General features: G+C 44.5%; 4 non-coding genes across 4 annotated transcripts; 3 read left to right on the forward strand and 1 right to left on the reverse strand.

Annotated features, from left to right (window-relative positions):
- Nucleotides 1-3452: 3452 nt before the first annotated feature.
- Nucleotides 3453-3535, reverse strand: trnal-cag (transfer RNA leucine (anticodon CAG)). The gene has a single exon. It is a non-coding gene; the product is annotated as a tRNA-Leu (tRNA).
- Nucleotides 3536-9711: 6176 nt separating this feature from the next.
- Nucleotides 9712-9793, forward strand: trnas-gcu (transfer RNA serine (anticodon GCU)). The gene has a single exon. It is a non-coding gene; the product is annotated as a tRNA-Ser (tRNA).
- A 565-nt stretch (nucleotides 9794-10358) lies between these two features.
- trnaw-cca (transfer RNA tryptophan (anticodon CCA)) lies at nucleotides 10359-10430 on the forward strand. The gene has a single exon. It is a non-coding gene; the product is annotated as a tRNA-Trp (tRNA).
- Nucleotides 10431-18197: 7767 nt separating this feature from the next.
- trnap-agg (transfer RNA proline (anticodon AGG)) lies at nucleotides 18198-18287 on the forward strand. The gene is given in 2 exon segments: nucleotides 18198-18233; nucleotides 18252-18287. It is a non-coding gene; the product is annotated as a tRNA-Pro (tRNA).
- Nucleotides 18288-18443: the final 156 nt, after the last annotated feature.

Below are 18443 nucleotides of genomic sequence, written 5' to 3' on the forward strand. Positions count from 1 at the left end.
CCTGGGTGTCCTTGCACACCAGTCGCTGAAGGTAACCATGCAGGTGCAGCAAGTGTTAAAGAAGGCAAATGGTATGTTGGCCTTCAGAGCCAGAGGATTCGAGTACAGGAACAGGGATGTCTTGCTGCAATTGTACCGGACCTTGGTGAGACCACATCTGGAATATTGTGTGCAGTTTTGGTCTCCCTATCGGAGGAAGGATGAACTTGCTATAGAGGGAGTGTAACGAAGGTTTACCTGACTGGTTCCTGGGATGGCGGGACTGACATATGAGGAGACTGAGATGAGGAGAAATTTTTTCACCCAGAGAGTGGTGAGCCTGTGGAATTCGTTACCACAGAAAGTAGTTGAGACTAAAACATTGCATGCTTTCAAGAAGGAGTTAGGTATAGCTCTTGGGGCGAAAGGGATCAAAGAGTATGGGGAGAAAGCGGGAGCAGGCTATTGAGTTGGATGATCAGACATGATCATAATGAATGTCGGAGCAGGCTCGAAAGGCCGAATGGCCTACTCCTGTTCCTAGTTTCTATGTTTCTATGACTCAAGTCAAAGTCGAAAAACCCAGTGGATTTTTAGAGGAAAATTTAACCACTGGACAATGGCAGCTGAAATACAGACCAAAAAAGTTCCTGCATTTATTCCCTTTATTTCAAGTTGTTTACAATCAAATGAAGAAAATAAACTGTTGGAGAGAATTTCCATGATTTATGGAAACACCAACAACCGCCAGTTGTCAATCACTCAGCCCCATGAGACCCACCCACACTGATGGGAGCTTCCTGCATCCAGCACTGGCCCTGTCGCACTCACCAGCTGCTCACCCAGACCCCACTCTCACAAACACTGAACATTTTCATCCAGACCCTTCAAATTATTTTTAACAATGAGAAAAAAATGTTCAGATTTCATCGCAGTTTGTTTGAACGGAACAAATGTTCAACTTTTCACCGTCACTCGGTAACCACGCTCGACATTCCTTCAATCAGTTGTATAAATTATCGGCTGTAAGGATTTATTTCACTGGGTTAAATAATTTCCATGTGAGGAATGTCCCAGCGTGAGAATGGAGAGGGCCGGGCTGACTGAGCTTTGTCTTCACCGCTTCTGGGCAGTGGGAATGTTCACCCTTCATTCTGCTCCCATTCACTTTCCCAAAGGGAATTTACAGATTCTCCAATCTGGGCCCTGGGGTTTACTCTTTGGTTCGTTTTGATTTGTCCCTTTTCCAGACTGACAATATCTTCCTAAGCTCGGGGTAAACATCCCCCTTGCATCGTGCCTTAGTCTCGGCTGGAAGCGGCCCATAGTGACCCCGAACTGGTCACCTCCACACTGACAGATACAACACGGTCACACACTGCTTCACCGAGATTAATGCCGAGAGCGGTTTCTAGGTCCAATGCAACAGTGAACACATTTCATTTGAAGGAATTGTGGGTGGTTAAGGTGTTTTGAAAGTCCTGATATTTTGTAGTGCATCCATCCCAAATGCTATGGGATTTCCCTGGAATGATTCCTAATATCCCTCTTTGGGAAAGATTAAAGTTAATTGGAACGTGTTGACCAGGTCATGAGGATAACTTCTTGAAATTGTTACGCGCTGCCAGCTCAACAACACCTAAACACTTGATACTTTTGTTCACAAATGAATTATAAACCAAATTTCCGTCCCGATGTAATTGCAGAATATTCAGTATTTTAACCGGAGTGGGAAACAGGTTAGCCACAGATATTCAGTGAGTTCCCGGAAAACAGGATTTAGAAACTGCTTGTTCCAACGTTCATACAGTAATCTGCTTTGATCTCTCTTCCTCTTATTTCCCAGGATGATGTTTGAATTCTGTCACCGACCGAGTGATGATCCCCTTGTCTTTTCAAAATCTTGATGTTCGTGTTCCGGGCACCAATTGTTAAATAGAATAGAGCCCAGCTCTTCCAGTAGCGGCACACTGGGGAGAGTTTCTCATTGTGTGTGGTAACTTCCACAAGGTCTCATCTTCGACGGTCACAGAAAGGAAAACCTGTCATTGTTAAAGCCTTTGCAGATAGTCCACTGTAAAAGGAGAGACCATTTTAACCTTAAATTCCAGATTTGGCCCTGTTATAAAGTAAGCGCCCAACTGCCCAGATGAAATCCAAGGAAGTCAGGTTCTGCTGGGATTTGGACCCAGGATCTCCTGTTTACTCGGCAGGTGTTTTACCAATTAAGCCACAGAACCTAACGATGCTTAATTACCCGCAAGGAATTGCTAGAAATCCTTCTCAGATCTGGTAATATTTGTGAAGAATGAAACAGTTTAAATTTCAGGGCTCGAACTTGCACCAAAAAGATCTCAAACGTGAATCTGTTTCACTCTCTATAGATGCTGCCAGATGTGTTGAGCATTTGCAGCATTTTCTGGCGTTGTTTCAGATTTCCAGCATCCGCAGTATTTTGTTTTTGTACCAAAGGACAATGAGCTGCCTTTCCTGCACTGAGGGTTATTGCAGGAGAAAACCAAAACCTTTAAAGATGCTGACCAGAGTCAGTCTGCTCAGCTTTCAGAAAGATTTCAAATGATGATGTGAATCTGCACCACTGAATATCAAGGTCATCACGGTTTAGACAGCTGTAATGAACAGCTCCTGTTACAGCTTTAGATCAGGCAGTGGAGGATTATCACAGGCGCTCTGTCAGACTGCATGTTCCTTCAGACAGGCTTCCAACTGGACACATGGAATGAGCGGCTGTGTGAGCATTAGTGGTTGAGGTGGAGATTTCTCATTGGCTGAACTGGAGTTCCAGTTCCATTCCCAGACATCTCCCTTTCTCTTTCTGAATCTATCTCTGTCCTCTTGCTCATTTACACTTTTCATTGTTTCATCATTAGCGGCCACGTCTTCAGCTGTCTGAGCCTTTAGCTCTGCAATTCCTTCTAGAAACGTCCGCAGTTCACTCTCCCCCTTAACGCCCCCTTAAAATCTAACAGTTTTACGAAGGTTTTGTTCAGTTGTCCAAATATGTGACTCGATGTCGAATGTTGCTTGATAAAACTCCTTTGAAGCGCTTTGGGTAGTTTTATTAAATCTCGGAGCTGTTGCTGAAATCGATCAGTGAAATGAGCTGTGTTCCGGTGACCAAGAGCTTCTGCTTTATTCTTTCACGGGGTGTGGGCGTCGATGGCTCGGCCAGCATTTATTACCCAACTGAAATTGTCCTTGAGAAGCTGGCGATCAGCTGCCATCTTGAACCGCTACAGTCCATGTGGTGTAGGTACACCCACAGTGCTGTTAGGGAGGGGGTTCCAAGGTTTTGCCCCAGCGACAGTGAAGGGACGGCGATCCAGTTCCAAGTCAGGATGGTTTGTGGCTCGGAGGGGAGCTTGCTGCTGGTGGTGTTCTCATGCATCTGCTGCCCTTTTCCTTCCAAGTGCTGGAGGCCTTAGGTTTGGAAGTTGCTGAAGGAAAATTAGTGTCAGGAGTGGGATTCGAACCCACGCCTCCAGAGGAGACTGCGACCTGAACGCAGCGCCTTAGACCGCTCGGCCATCCTGACGCTTTGGTAGCGTTTCCTCGGACACTAAATCCATTGAATTCTGTACAAATGGTTCTGTACAAATGGTACAAATTCATCGACACTGCTTTAAAACACTCGATGTGATTTTCCTTTTTTCAGCACCTGTCAGCTTCCTGTATCTGAGTGCCATCCTTCCCCAAGCCGCTGGGGGGTGAGGAGCTTCTCATTGCTACATTGCTCCGTTTCCTCAAATCAACAAAGACCCAATTCCCGCCCGACCTGTTCCTCACACGAAGGTGTTCAGAGTGTAAGATCTGAGCGACGTGAAGTGTCCAATTGGAGAGTTACATCCTGGGTTAGTAAATTTGCGGATAACACAAAGATTGGCCGGGTGGTTAACAGTGAGGTTGAGTGTCTTGGGCTACAGGAAGTTATAGACGGGATGGTCAAATGGGCAGATAAGTGGCAGATGGGATTTAACCCTGTAAAGTGTGAGGTGATACACTTTGGAAGGAGAAATTTGACAAAGAGCTATTGAATGAATGGCATGACACTAGGAGATTCTGAGGAACAAAGGGACCTTGGTGTGCGTTTCCATAGATCTCTGAAGGCAGAGGGGCAGGTTAGTGGGGTGGTGAAAAAGGCATTTGGGACACTTGCCTTTATCAATCGAGGCATAGATTACAAAATTAGGGAGGTCATGTTGGAGTTGTATAGAACCTTATTGAGGCCACAGCTGGAGTACTGTGTGCAGTTCTGGTCGCCACATTATAGGAAGGATGTGATTGCACTGGAGGGGGTGCAGAGGAGATTCACCAGGATGTTGCCTGGGATGAAACATTTCAGTTAGGAAGAGAGGTTGGATAGACTTGGGTTGTTTTCCTTGGAGCAGAGAATACTGAGGGGCGACCTGTTAGAAGTGTACAAGATAATGAGGGGCATGGACGGAGTGGATAGGGAGCAGCTGTTCCCCTTAGTTGAAGGGTTAGTCACAAGGGGGCATAAGTTGAAGGTGAGGGGCAGGAGGTTTAGGTGGTACGTGAGGAAAAACCTTTTTACCCACAGGGTGGTGACGGTCTGGAATGCACTTCCTGGGAGGGGGGTGGAGGCGGGTTGCCTCACATCCTTTACAAATTACCTGGATGAGCACTTGGCACGTCACAACATTCAAGGCTATGGGCTAATTGCTGGTAAATGGGATTAGGTAGGTAGGTCAGGTGTTTCTCATGTGTCGGTGCAGACGCAATGGGCTGAAGGGCCTCTTCTGCACTGTGATTCTGTGGAATTCTGTGACTGAGGAAAACGACCAGTAACTGCTGCACACAAAGCGCTTAGTGAAAGGTCAAATTACATTGTTTGAGAGAGTCATTAAAGCCTCCTTCGGGCAGATTAAGCAGCATTTCCTGTGTTTCAGTGATACATTCTGATCTGAATTTAAAAGGAAAGGGTAAATATTTGTCATACTCATAAGATCCGTCCGCCGCATGACTGAGGCGAGCTCACTTCTCGATCTCATCACTGACAGATACAAACACCAATAAAGCATAATAAACGAGTGGGAAACGATAGATTAAAATTCCGCTCCCCCCGATTAATGTTAACCAAAGCACCAATGAAATGGATCAATCGGCGGATTTTTCAGGATTTACATTCCCAGTGGTTGATCAACGAATCAGCAGCTGGGAACATATAAGACCATAAGACATAGGAGCAGAAATTAGGCCATTCGGCCCATCGAGTCTGCTCCACCATTCAATCATGGCTGATAAGTCTCTCAACCCCATTCTCCCGCCTTCTCCCCGTAACCTTTGACCACCTTACCAATCAAGAACCTATCTATATCGGTCTTAAATACACTCAATGACCTGTCTACACAGCCTTCTGTGGCAATGAATTCCATAGATTCACCACTCTCTGGCTAAAGAAGTTTCTCCTCATCTCTGTTCTAAAAGTTGGTCCCTTTACTCTGAGGCTGTGCCCTCGGGTCCTAGTCTCCCCTACTAATGGAAACATCTTCCCCACGTCCACTCTATCCAGGCCTTTCAGTATTCTGTTAGTTTCAATCAGATCCCCCCTCATCCTTCTAAACTCCATAGTATAGACCCAGAGTCCTCAAACGTTCCTCATATGTTAAGCCTTTCATTCCTGGGATCGTTCTCTTGAACCTCCTCTGGACCATCTCCAGGGCCAGCACAACTTTCCTGAGATACGGGGCCCAAAATTGCTCACAATATTCTAAATGTGGTCTGACCAGAGCCTTATAAAGCCTCAGCAGCACATCCCCTCTTTTATATTCCAGTCCTCCAGAAATAAATGCCAACATTGCATTTGCCTTCCTAACTACCGACTCAACATACAAGTTAACCTTAAGAGAATCCTGGACTGGGACTTCCAAGTCCCTTTGCACTCCAGATTTTTGAATTCTCTTCCCATTTAGAAAATAGTCTATGCCTCTATCCTTCCTACCAAAGTGCATGAGCTCACACTTCCCCACGTTATATTCCATCTGCCACTTCTTTGCCCATTCTCCTAACCTGTCTAAATCATTCTGCAGCCTCCCAGCCTCCTCAATACTACCTGTCCCTCCACCTATCTTTGTATCATCTGCAAACTTAGCCAGAATGCCCTCAGTTCCTTCATCTAAATCATTAATGTATAAAGTGAAAAGTTGTGGTCCCAACACTGACCCCTGCAGAACGCCACTAGTCACCAGCCGCCATCCTGAGAAGGACCCCCTTATCCCCACTCTCTGCCTCCTGCCAGACAGCCAATCTTCTCTCCATGCTAGTACCTTGCCTCTAACACCATGGGCTCTTACCTTACTGAGCAGCCTCCTGTGCGGCACCTTGTCAAAGGCCTTCTGGAAGTCCAAGTAGATAACATCCATTGGCTCTCCTGTGTCTAACCAACTCGTTAGCTCCTCAAAGAATTCTAACAGATTTGTCAGGCATGACCTCCCCTTGATGAAACCATGCTGACTTTGCCCTATTTTACCATGCACTTCCTAGTATTCTGAAATCTCATCCTTAATAACGGACTCTAAAATCTTACCAAAGACCGAGGTCAGGCTAATCGGCCTGTAATTTCCCATCTTCTGCCTCACTCCCTTCTTAAACAGAGGGGGTTACATTAGAGATTTTCCAGTCCTCTGTGACCCTCCCTGACTCCAGTGATTCCTGAAAGATCACCACTAACGCCTCCACTATCTCTTCAGCTATCTCCTTCAGAACCCTGGGGTATAATCCACTTGGTCCAGGTGATTTATCCACCTTCAGACCTTTCAGTTTTCCTAGCACCTTCTCCTTGGTAATGGCCACCATACTCAGCTCTGCCCCTCGACTGTCTTGAACTTTGGGGATGTTACTCGTGTCTTCCACCGTGAAGACTGACGCAAAGTACCTATTCAGTTCCTCCGCCATTTCTTTGTTCCCCACTACTACTTCTCCAGCGTCATTTTCCAGCGGCCCAATGTCGACCTTTGCCTCTCTCTTACCCTTTATATATAAAAAAAAACTCTTGCAATCTTCTTTTACATTACTGGCTAGTTTACCCTCATATTTTCTCTTCTCACTCCTTATTTCTTTTTTAGTTGTCCTCTGTAGGCTTCCCAATCCTTTGGTTTCCCCTGTTCTTCGCCGCATTGTATACTTTCTCATTCGCTCTTCTGCTGTCCGACTTCCCTTGTCAGCCATGGTTGCCTCGTCCTCCCTTTCGTATGCTTCCTCCTCGGAATGAATTATTGCCGTGCCAATACAAATAGCAGAGGATGGGTTCGATCCATCGACCTTTGGGTTATGGGCCTAGCACGCATACGCTGCTGCGTCTGAGATTTGTAGGTTGGTTACGATAGTTTAATGGGGGATAAGTTGACCAGCGCTTTTTCAAATTTTTTTAGAAGTTAAACCGATCTTTATTCCAGTAACGTGGACCAGCGGGAACAGAGCTGGACACGTGCAAGCGGGAAGGGCAAGTATCCGCTGCCCTCAGAAATGGGACTGCGTCTCCCCAAAAGAGACAGACACCCTCACTCAGCGACCGGGAAACACGAAACCGGAGATGCTCAGGAGAGTCGATTTGCAACTCTTTGCCGAAACCCGGGATTAAACGACTGATTTTTAGATCTTCAGTTTAAAGCTCTCCCAAACGAGCTATTCCAACTGACAGAAGTGATGCTTCGAGCCAGAATTTAAACAGCGACCAGGATACCAGTTTTACAGTCACCGACTGTCCTCCGCTTATATTAGAGAACATGATCGCATAATGACAAAGGACAGCCATCACCTCGTTTCAGTTCCCTCCAGATTTCGATGTTTTTCTTGACAAAGAGGGGGTCCATAGCCCAACGAAGCATCAGTTCATTGCCATAAGCTCTCGGCCAATCGCTACATTGGAATTGTCCTACAAACAGCTTTCTTCATCCTTTCAGTGAATTGTTTGCTGATGTCACCGTTAAATATCTTAACTCTAAGTTTAAGGTTATATACATTTGTTCTGTATTCCCCCAAAAGAGGAAATTGTTTCTCCACATTAAAACCTATTAATCATCTCAATTACCTCAACCAGATAGCGCCTAAACCTTCTCAACTCACGCGTAAGTAAGTGTCACAGCGGGAGCACATCTAATTGCAGATAAGAAAACTGTGTGTCGCACATGGTCATGGCTACTTTTGCAGCAAACCTGTTTCTGAATTAATGGGACCCACTTGTGATAAACACTGTCATCTTTCACTGTTTAGCAGGTGAGTTTCATGGAGCCACAAATGTGATTCCCTCAGTTCCGCTTTTGCACAAAGCTGGGGAAATGCATCACAGATGTCAGTCTTCAGCCAGCTCCATTCACTCCAAGTGAAATCAATAGATGGCTGAAGGCACGGGAAAATGCAAAGGCTTTGGGCCCGGCCAACATTCCTGCAGCAGTACTGAAAACCTGTGCTCCAGAAATAGCCTCGCTCCTCGCCAAGTTGTTCCAGTGCAGCTACAAGACTGGCATCTACCCGGCAATGTGGGAAATTGCTCAGGTCTGTCTTGTCCACAAAAAACAGGAAAACCCAACCGGCGAAAAGCGCCCGATCAGTCTCCTCTCGTTCATCAAGAAAAGGGGTGGAAATTTCTTCGACAGCGCGATCAAGTGACACTTACTCAGCAATAACCCGCTCACTGAAGCTCAGTTTGGTATCTGCCAGGGTCACTCAGCACCTGACCTCATTGCAGCCTTGGTCCAAACATGGAGGAAGCAGCTGAACTTAATACCTGAGGTGCAAGTGACTGCACTTGAGACCAAAGAAGCTTTTGACCGAGTGTGGCATCAAGGAACACTCGCAAAACTGAAGTCAATAGAAATAAGGCAGGAAACTCTCCACTGGTTGGAGTCGTCCCCGGGGGTTCCAATACATTCTAAAAGATTTCCAGCCTTAACAGGAATTCGCTTTTGGTTGATACACTGTGGGTGGCAATGAAAGGATCCATTGAGAGCAGTTTTTCGTGCAGGTGGCTGGTTGTTCTTGGGCTTCGATTCTCGCTTTGGGCTTTTCAATGAGTTCGTATGCAAGAGGTCCCACTTTCATCTCCAGGACGAGCCCAGCAAGCATTTTAATGCAGTATTTTTTCGCGCTCGAGGTGGTGGCAGTTCCGGAAATCAGGACCAAGTTTGAACACCCAGGAAGTCATTGCAGAGAATGCATCACCTCAACACACGTGAAGAAAATGAACACAGGGTTTAAAGAACGTTTCTCCGTGTTATGGGACTCTGAAATTATCCGAATGCATCAAATAAGGGGAGCTGCCTACTTCTGGATTCAGGTGGGAGGCTGATTGAACTCAGTGAAAATCTTGACTGAAAGGCCAAGCAGAGGTGGGATCTCCAAAGATTTATTTTCATTTCCCACACTTTAGCCGTGATCGGGCACTGGCAGTGAGCTGGGAAGGGTTTCTTCTTGCTGCCAAATGCTTGCATGTTCCGGTCTTTCCGCGATGGGTTTTCACACTGTGCAGAAACATGTTGGATATCATGTTGAAGTGTTGAAACGATTCACATCAGCGCATTTACAACAGCATCTGATCTGATGTGGTGGAAATGCATTTTATGGACAGAAAATACATTTCCATCTTTAGACACCTGGCCGAATATTCAGGACCTGTACGAAAGAGGATCATTTATTTCAACAGATCGTGAATGCAAAAAGCATAGAAGGAGGTTTAATAAATCGCAGATGCGTGACGAGGTGGCCGAGAGGTTAAGGCGATGGACTGCTAATCCATTGTGCTTTGCACGCGTGGGTTCGAATCCCACCTTCGTCGTCACTTTCTTAACGTTCACGGCTGTGGGCCAAGTGCTGGTAAACGGGATTAGGTTGGTAGGTCTCGTGTCGGTGCAGACTCGATGTGCTGAAGGTGCTGTTCTGCACTGTGTGATGATGTGACTCCTTGAAATCTTGCATCGTTATTTCTTTCTCCCTGTCCGCTAATTTTCAGTTGTATAATTTGGGTCTCTGCTCCTCCATCGTTTGCAACATCTCACCAATTAAAAACAAAACGAAGCGAAACTCGTGCATTCGTGGCCTCAATCAGATTATGGTTCATTGTGAATCCAACTGTCAAAGTATTTCTCACTCATTTAAACGATTTATGAAATTTGAAAATAAACTTCTCCCACGGCTTATTGTTGTGCGTTTTCTCTCTCGTTCTTTGCTTTTCCTGTTACTCGTCCTTGTGATGTAAATCCACAGAAAGCAAAGAAGGCCACGAGGAAAGGAGGGAAAATCATGTTCCCTTTCATGATCCCTGTTTGATTTTCAATGCACTGAATATGATCAAGGTCTAAGGAAGTGAATCTAGGACAAGCAACTGCTAGCTTCTTGTAGCTGGGCTTGTGGCGCAACGGTAGCGCGTCTGACTCCAGATCAGAAGATTGCGTGTTCAAATCACGTCAGGCTCATGGCTCTTCACTGTACCTGAAGCTTTCGTCTGGACACAAATTTCCTTGTGTCTGGATTCTGCCGTAATGTTGAATTTCAGAACCATGATGAAAGTCATCTCTTCCGAATTTCCGGCTTAGTTTTCATTTTACACAGTTTTACATTGGAACAACGTTTCAGCGATGTGGGGTATCTACTGTTTTTGCAATTGTTCTGTTACCCAGCATGAGAAGGAAAACACAAAGTGTCCATCATGGGGTTTAAACCCACAGCCGCTTCCGTCCATACAGCTGCTTAATTCCGTTAGCTGGAGTAGGTTATGTAAGCTATAATCACCCGACTTTATTTTATCTATAAATCAGGAGATTCAAACTCGTCCTTTTAAATCAGAGCGACAGTGAGTTCAGTTAAAACAGATGTTTAAAAACAGAAGCAATTTCGTTCTGTTCACGGCATCCAGTTATAGCGACCTGCATTAAACAGCAGGAGTGGAAACCGCAGTCCGACACCCGCCTCTTCACATTAACCGGCAGCCTGAATTTCAGTTTTGGGATTTGAGAGAGAGCGGATCTTTTTGTGGAAACTGAAGCCACTTTTCCTGTGAATGGAGCCGGTCAAAGAGCCCGGGCCGGCCTGAGAGTCCCCGAGCCCGGGGTCAGAGGGAGCCTGGGGAGAGGACAGATCCCAGGGAAAGGGAATGAGATTAGAGAGAAGGAAGGTTATTGCGGGGTTGAGGGGACTGAATGGTTGGCGACGGGAGGAATGCAAACGGGGGAGAAAAGGGGAGGGGTTGTGGGGGACAGCATCTGTCAGAACAAGGAAGAGAGCGACGGAGGAAAAGAGGGAGGGAGCTGAAGGGAGGGCGGGAATGAGGAGGAACTTGCATTTCGTCAGCACATTTTGCAACTGCAGAAAGATCCAAAATCTCACAGCCAATGGGTGGGCATTTTGGACAAGGGGGTTGCTGGGGGGTCTTGGTAATTGAGATTCGTGCTTGAATGTGCACAGCATGATCCCACAGGCAGTAACCTGATCAATATTAGGATCTCCTGTTTCAGTGATCCTGGATGAGGGATTATTAGTGATCCCAGGACTCCGGCTAAAACTCCTCTTCTCTTGCTGTAAATAGTCTGTTTGGATTGTTCACATCCCTTCCAGTGGGGAAGATGAGATCTCGGTTTTAAATGTGGTTTATTACTGGATAGTGTCATATATCCTTGTTACCCCTCTGTGGTATTACAGTACATCGTGGTAAACAATTTACCTCTTCGAGAAGGTCAAGGAGTTGGAAACACTGAGAAACTGCTCGTCCTGTCATTACTAACTCACGTGGCCTCTGATAATAAAACATAACCTCTTCCAGTTGGTGGAGATGTGATGTAGACATACCTCAGAATAATGCTCACACACCACAGCAGATGTTGCCCATTGTCTTCAAAGACAGTCGATTGAAGAGGTTCCCTCCTTGTTTCGTTGAACTTCTCAATGTTGTAATGGTGTCTGCTCCATTCCCGGGGCAAATGTGGGAATCAGAAACCATCACTTCCTCCCTATGTGGATCCGACTGATAAGAGTTGTTATCATTAATTTCTCTCCGCCTCTGACGCCTTATCACATCCAATCTTTAAAACAAATTTAACGTTTTCTGATTTCGACACTCGAATCGAAATTCCTGCAACCTCTCTTCCCCTGCCCTGCTAAAAAGTCCACCTCTTTCAACTGTGAGTGTTTATCTCTCATTATTTGTAACACCTCTCTAAATAACAATCTAGTGCTGCTTCTGCTCTCAGTACAATGTCCCCTGTCTTTGCCCTATTCTGTGAACTATGATTCAGTCAGTTGCTCTCAAGTTTTTACAGGCAGAGGGTTGTGAGTTCAAAATCTCTCCAGAATTCTGAGCAGAAAGTCCGGCTGACACTTCAGTGCCGCGCTGAGCCAAAGTTTCACTGTTACACTGGCCAGTTTTGAGATGCTATGGCAAACTGAGGTGCCATCTGCCTTCACATGTAAAATTACCATGGCACAATTTCGGACAGTGGCACGGGAGTTATTCCATCGTGTCGGAGCCAACATTTGCCCCTCAATTAACACCACTTCAAAACAGATTCTCCTGCCTTCATCACATTGCTGTTCCTGGAAGCTGGCTGTTGCAAACCCTTTAATAATATAGTTCAAAAAACATCGTGATTGAAACGCTGCAAGGAAAAGACAAGGCGTTAATGAGAATTCTGCTGAGAGAGCTACATTGGACAGAAAATCGGGCGAAGAATACGAGGAATCGACACCAGAGAACCAATCAACGTCAAAACTGAATCAACTCCTGTGAAATCAATGAGTAAAAGCTGAGAGCTCCGAGCACCATCAGCTCATCACCCAGAGACACTCACAGAAGAATTTAGTCTCCTGTCTTAGACAGTACCTCCTGAATGAGAATGACTTCCTTCCACTCCGGGGCTGTGAGTTCTAAGGTGACTAAAGATCCAATGCTGGCTCCGCACACTCTGCCACAGATCCCGAGGGGAGTGTGAAAGCCTTTCACTGAGTTTCAAGGTTGCAGATCTGATCTTGGTGGTATCGCTGCAGTGTTCCCTGGAGGCGGGGTCTCATTCTTAATGCAAAAACCTGACATCGAGGATGGGTTGTTCATCACCAAATAAAAAATCTGGAGATGTAGGACGTTAGAATCCGCTCATCTCTGATTCGCTTTTACTCATTTTTGTTTCCTGTGGTGTGTAGCTGTCCATTAAAAATAACAAACAGTATTCGGAAGATTCTGGCCAGTACCTTCAGGGTTTCCGCTGTTGCATCCGACAGCATCGTCAGCTGCATCACATCTGGACCTCGTGACTTATTAACATTCATTGCAGCCAATCCTGCTCGGGCCTCTTCTTTCACAAGATTTATGGGAACAACAAAAACATTTGCAAATTGTCGATGGAAAAAAGTGAGAACCTTTCTTGAAGAGGGTTTTAAGAGGCCTTTGTGGTAAAGAAGTAGAGTTAGCGGAAAAAAAAATAGCAATAAGTGGAATGAAGGAGGCGGGTTGTCCATGAGTTGATTGCAGATTTTCATGAAGGTTTATTTCGAGAGATTTTAAGTCTATTTCTTCTACATCTTTTAGGAAATTAACATTGAAAAAGCTCAATCGTGATCGAAAATGTATTGAAATCTTAGTTTATCAAAATAATGCAGAACGACGTGATTCAAAGAATCAGATTATAATGTGGATTATAAAATCCTGGTGAGGGCTAGGGACAAGTTTTAGCAAAGACGGCAAGGCCTTGGAGAGCGTACAGTGGGGATGTACTGGAATGGTATCAGCGGTGAGGGATTCTGTATGTGGCTGGACAAAGAAACAACAACTAGGGATTTTCTTCTTACAACAGAGAATGTTAAGGGGACATTCAGTGCAGGTATTTAAATTCATCCCAGGCATATGATTTTCTTATACACATTATTACATATTTTTCCCATTGACTGAATATTAGGTAACCAATGAACACATTCAACATAATCTGCAGGGTTTTGCTTTTGTCCGAAATAAATTTGTCAGGAAAAGTTTCACGTTTGTAAATTAAAAACAATCCTTGACCTGAAGTGATGGAAGGTTATTTTGCTCACAGAAGCTGAATGTCCAACATTGCACACCTGCCTGCCTATTCAGAACCTTCTTGTCAACGTTCCTGGATGGAAAAAGTGTATGAGACTGTGTTCTGAAACTCAGACAGGTGACGAGGTGACAGAGAGGTCAAGGTGATGGACCAATGATCCATTCTGATTTGGATCCTTGTTGCTAGTTTGTAGATATTATCAATTAATTGCTTCTTCCTGTTTGCCAACATTTTGAATCAAATAGGCCTGGAATCCTATCCTTGCTAATATCTCAATGGAGATTCCGGGTCTGTTCAGGCCATAAAAACACTAAGATTGAGAGTTTCAGTTTTTCACCCAAATTTTACTGGAATGATGATAAAATAGGATTCATGAAAGACAGCAAGATATTTTCCTCCCTCCATTCCATTCTCTGGATTTACACCAGCTGAAAGAGCAACAGAAAAAGTTAATGGTAATGGAGCTGAAACACAACATTATCCTTGGGGAACACATTTAATTTAGAATTTACTTGATAAGTTAAGTGAGTGAGCAAGTTTTAGCAAAATAAGTTTAAAGTTAGGGCCCTTTTAAATAAACATATGAAACTTAGAGCAGGGTGTTATTTTTGTGGTGAGATGGTAGCAGCTGTGGAAGAACAGGGAGCCATGTACATTAAAAGCTATTGGACAGGAAGGTGAAAAAAAAACAAGGCTAATAGAATACAACTGATTGAACTTATTCTACAGTTATGTAAGATACTGTTAAGACCCCATTCAGATCATTGCGTTCAATTCTGGACAACAAACCTCATGAAGGTCAGCTTGGCCTTGAAGTGGGTGCAGCAGATTTTCAGCTGTGTTTTCAGACTCAAATGGTGAGGACAGATTGCAAAGCCTAGTCTTGTAATGCCTTGAAATTCGAAGAGTAAGGGGTAATCTGCCTGAAATGTTTATGATGATTCAATAATTTGACATGGTAGGTAAGTAGAGGCTATGACGTCAGGTGGGGGGAAGCCAGGCCAAAGGTACGCAGCATTAAAATTAGAACGAGAGAGATAGATTGAGCTAAAATACAGGCCAGTCGTGAGTTCATTAAAAGGCAGGGCAGGCATGAGGGAAGAAACGTTTACTTCTGTTCCTATGTTTCAATTTTCATAATATTGGCCTGAACAGGTTTTCAAATTATCACCCAGTCTGTAATCGTTGCCTCTTAAAGTTAATTATTCCACCCCCTTTTCAGAAAGCAAAACTTAATCTGGAGGGAACTGAAACGAGGCGCCACTCCTCAGCGTTCTGTGATGAACCCAAAAAGGAACAAGCTAAAATTTACCTTTCAAAATGGTGATCGAGCCCTCGGATGTTGAGAACTACAGTTCCCAGGGGGTCGCAGCGGCTGGTTCTGAAATGGTCGCACATGAGAAGGTTGTTCTTTTAGCGACGTTGTTAGTACTGCGCATGTGCTGGTCGGCAAAAAAAAAACTTGCACATGCGCATTTTGCGCATTATCTCGGCCTCAGGCCGGGACACGGCCTTGCACACATGCCTAGTTGGTTTCCTTTCTTTCAGGTTGGAATTTACCTCTGCGCCTGCGCAGAAGTGAAAGAAGGTCCAAAAGCAAAACAGCGTGAAAAGGGGCGCAGGTGATTGAGAGCTCCATTCTGAAAAAAGTGCCAGAAAAAGCTGGACACAGTCTAGGTACATGGAGCAGGTCCCAAAACAAAGGAACAGTCCCAAACCAGGGACTGGTACAAAAAGGGGTCTCAGGAAGTTGAAGGATGAGGACAGGAATCTGAAACAGATCCTGTTCAGTGAAGACTGAGGAGTAGAGTCAAAGCCGCGCGGAGCAGACTTAGGACGAGATGGGCTTGCAAGAAGCCAGAAAATCTGCGTAAACATGGCTGAAATTTTAGAATGTGAGGTGAGGAGAATTTGCATTTTTAGATAAATCAGGGTAGCATGAATTTCAAAAAGATGGTGGAATGTTACACCTTGCCAGAGAAGCTAGGCCAAGCACTGTTATTATTTTTTCCCCAGAGGTTTCTGATAATATAAGCACCATGCAAAGATTTATATTATGAGAAAAGTAAAGTTCCGAAGGCATATGGGAAAAACGGAATATACATTAAAAGGGAGAAACTTGTCTAAAGGAGATAGAAGTTCTGCGTAAGGGAAGGCATTGCAAGATCCACCAGAAGTGTGAAAAGCCTCCAGTGTTTGTTCAATAAGGTGCTGTCCATAGAAACCGAGGCTGGGAAAAGCCCCTTTGAATTCTACTGTTCAGGGTATTGTGTTTGACTTGGCTGGATCAGTTTAAATCTATTTTTTAACGCTGCCTTAACGGGGGTATAACTGGAAGCCAGATTAATTAGCGGATTTACAAGTTATTGTAGCAGTAATTTGTAGACCTATGTATGTGCTTGAAATATTTGATTTTGCTAATAAATGTTTAATTTAGTTTTGAAAACACCTTTAGAGTCTTGGTAGATGTAATACTACTGAATTCAGGGCACGCACCTTGAAATAAAATACAAATTGCCAAATCGTTGTGACCGAGTGATCAAGTTTCCTTTGTGGATTTGATCCGCTTGGCTCACACCATCTGCTGCGTCATAACAGTAGCGGATTAAGAAGGCAACACACCCCCATCTTCTCAAGGGCAATCCAGGATGGCAAAAAATGCTGGCCTATCCAGCGATGTCAACATCCTATGAACGAATAAAAAAAAGTAGACGGCGGAGCTGTGAAATATTTAAAGGGAAAACTTCTTCACAGATCTTCCTGCTTTCCTCACTCTCAATCACACAGAACAGCAAACTCACGGAATCGTAACATACCCAGAGACGGAAAATTCAGAGCGAAACACATCAAATACACCCCAAGGCCCCTCAGATCAAGTCATCAAGCTCCTCTGCTCTGATTCCATGAGAGTTTAGTTAAAATATCCTCCTAACAAACATGCTGTGGTTAAATCCCTGTCGAAGAAACTAACATTTGGGTTAACTTGTGAAGTTGAGCAAAAGAGGGCCGAATCATTTTCTTTTCAGAAAGGTTTTCAGAATGGCTGTTTGAAATTGTCCCTTCTCAGAAAGTAATTCGCTGCACAAATTCACAATTCAAAGTTGCCGCAATCCCCCACAACTTCCATCAACGATTCTTTTTGCGATTGCATTGGACCTGGAAACCGCTCTCGGCATTAATCTCACTGAACCAGTGCGTGACCACCTTGTATCTGTCAGCGTGGAGGTGACGGTGTTAGGGTCCCTTTTGGCCACTTAAAATGAGAGTGGGGCACGACGCAAGGGGGAAGGGCGAGTGTTCACCGAGGTTTCTCATACATTCCAAAAGCGAAATAATGAAGGTGCTGCAAATCTGAAGAAAACTCAGAAAAAGCTGGAAATACGCGGCAGAACTGGGAGCGTTTGTGGCGGGACAAACAGAGTGAACGTTTCAGGTCGGGATCCGTTTGGTTAAATTGACCCAGTTATTTCAGTTCTGTTTTATCCAGTATTGAAGGGTGAGTGAAGAAACAGATAATAAGGCAGCAGTTTTAGTTTTCATTTCTTATCGTTCTATTTTTTTCATTTTTCATCAGTTTCTCTTTTCTCTTCCGGATCTATAAAACGACGAAGATCCAATTCAATTGGCTGTTTCCGATTTTTCAATCGAAATTCAACATTTCAATCCAATAGATTTGTTGTTTCAGGTTATTTATCGCTCTCTGTGTTTTATTGTGATTTAATCTCTCGCGGTTTGTATGATGATCAATGTTACATCTTACTGTCTGTTCTGGTGAAGGTGAAAAACAGAAACCACATTTCCAACATTGCACATCTGGCTGCACAGTCGGATCCGTTTTCACGGACAGGACGGGCCTCATTCTGCGCTGTTGTAAATCTAAGAGTTTATGTTTCCCTCTCTCTGGCCAAACTGCACAAACTTTATTCTCCTTTTATCTTTACTGATTTCCAATACACCATAGGCTACCGCTTTTGCTTTTTTCCTGCGTTTCACTGGATTAAAACTAATGACAACAGTAACTTTTTCCAGTGTTGATCAAAGGTAATCGATTACTGCCTGAGATGCGGAGTAATTGCCAAAATGTCTGATTTCCCAATCAAGATGTCCAAGAAGTTTGGTCGACTCTAGGTGTCATTGAAACGATTCCTTAGTTGCACCGGGTGCATGTTCCCGGCTGGCTCGTTGGTCTAGGGGTATGATTCTCGCTTAGGGATCTTCATTGTGTGAACTTGCGAGAGGTCCCGGGTTCAAATCCCGGACGAGCCCTGCTTTTTTTTCAAATTCTAATTGCGGAAATCAGATCGACATTGAAACACCCTGGAAGTTTATCGCTGAGAATACTTCACTTCAGCGGACGGGAAGAAAATGAACGCAAAGCCTCCTCGTGTCATGGGACTCTGAATTCATCCCACTGCACCAAAT

This window comes from Cetorhinus maximus, chromosome 31 (assembly GCF_964194155.1).
Source record: "Cetorhinus maximus chromosome 31, sCetMax3.hap1.1, whole genome shotgun sequence".
Taxonomy (NCBI): Eukaryota; Metazoa; Chordata; class Chondrichthyes; order Lamniformes; family Cetorhinidae; genus Cetorhinus; species Cetorhinus maximus.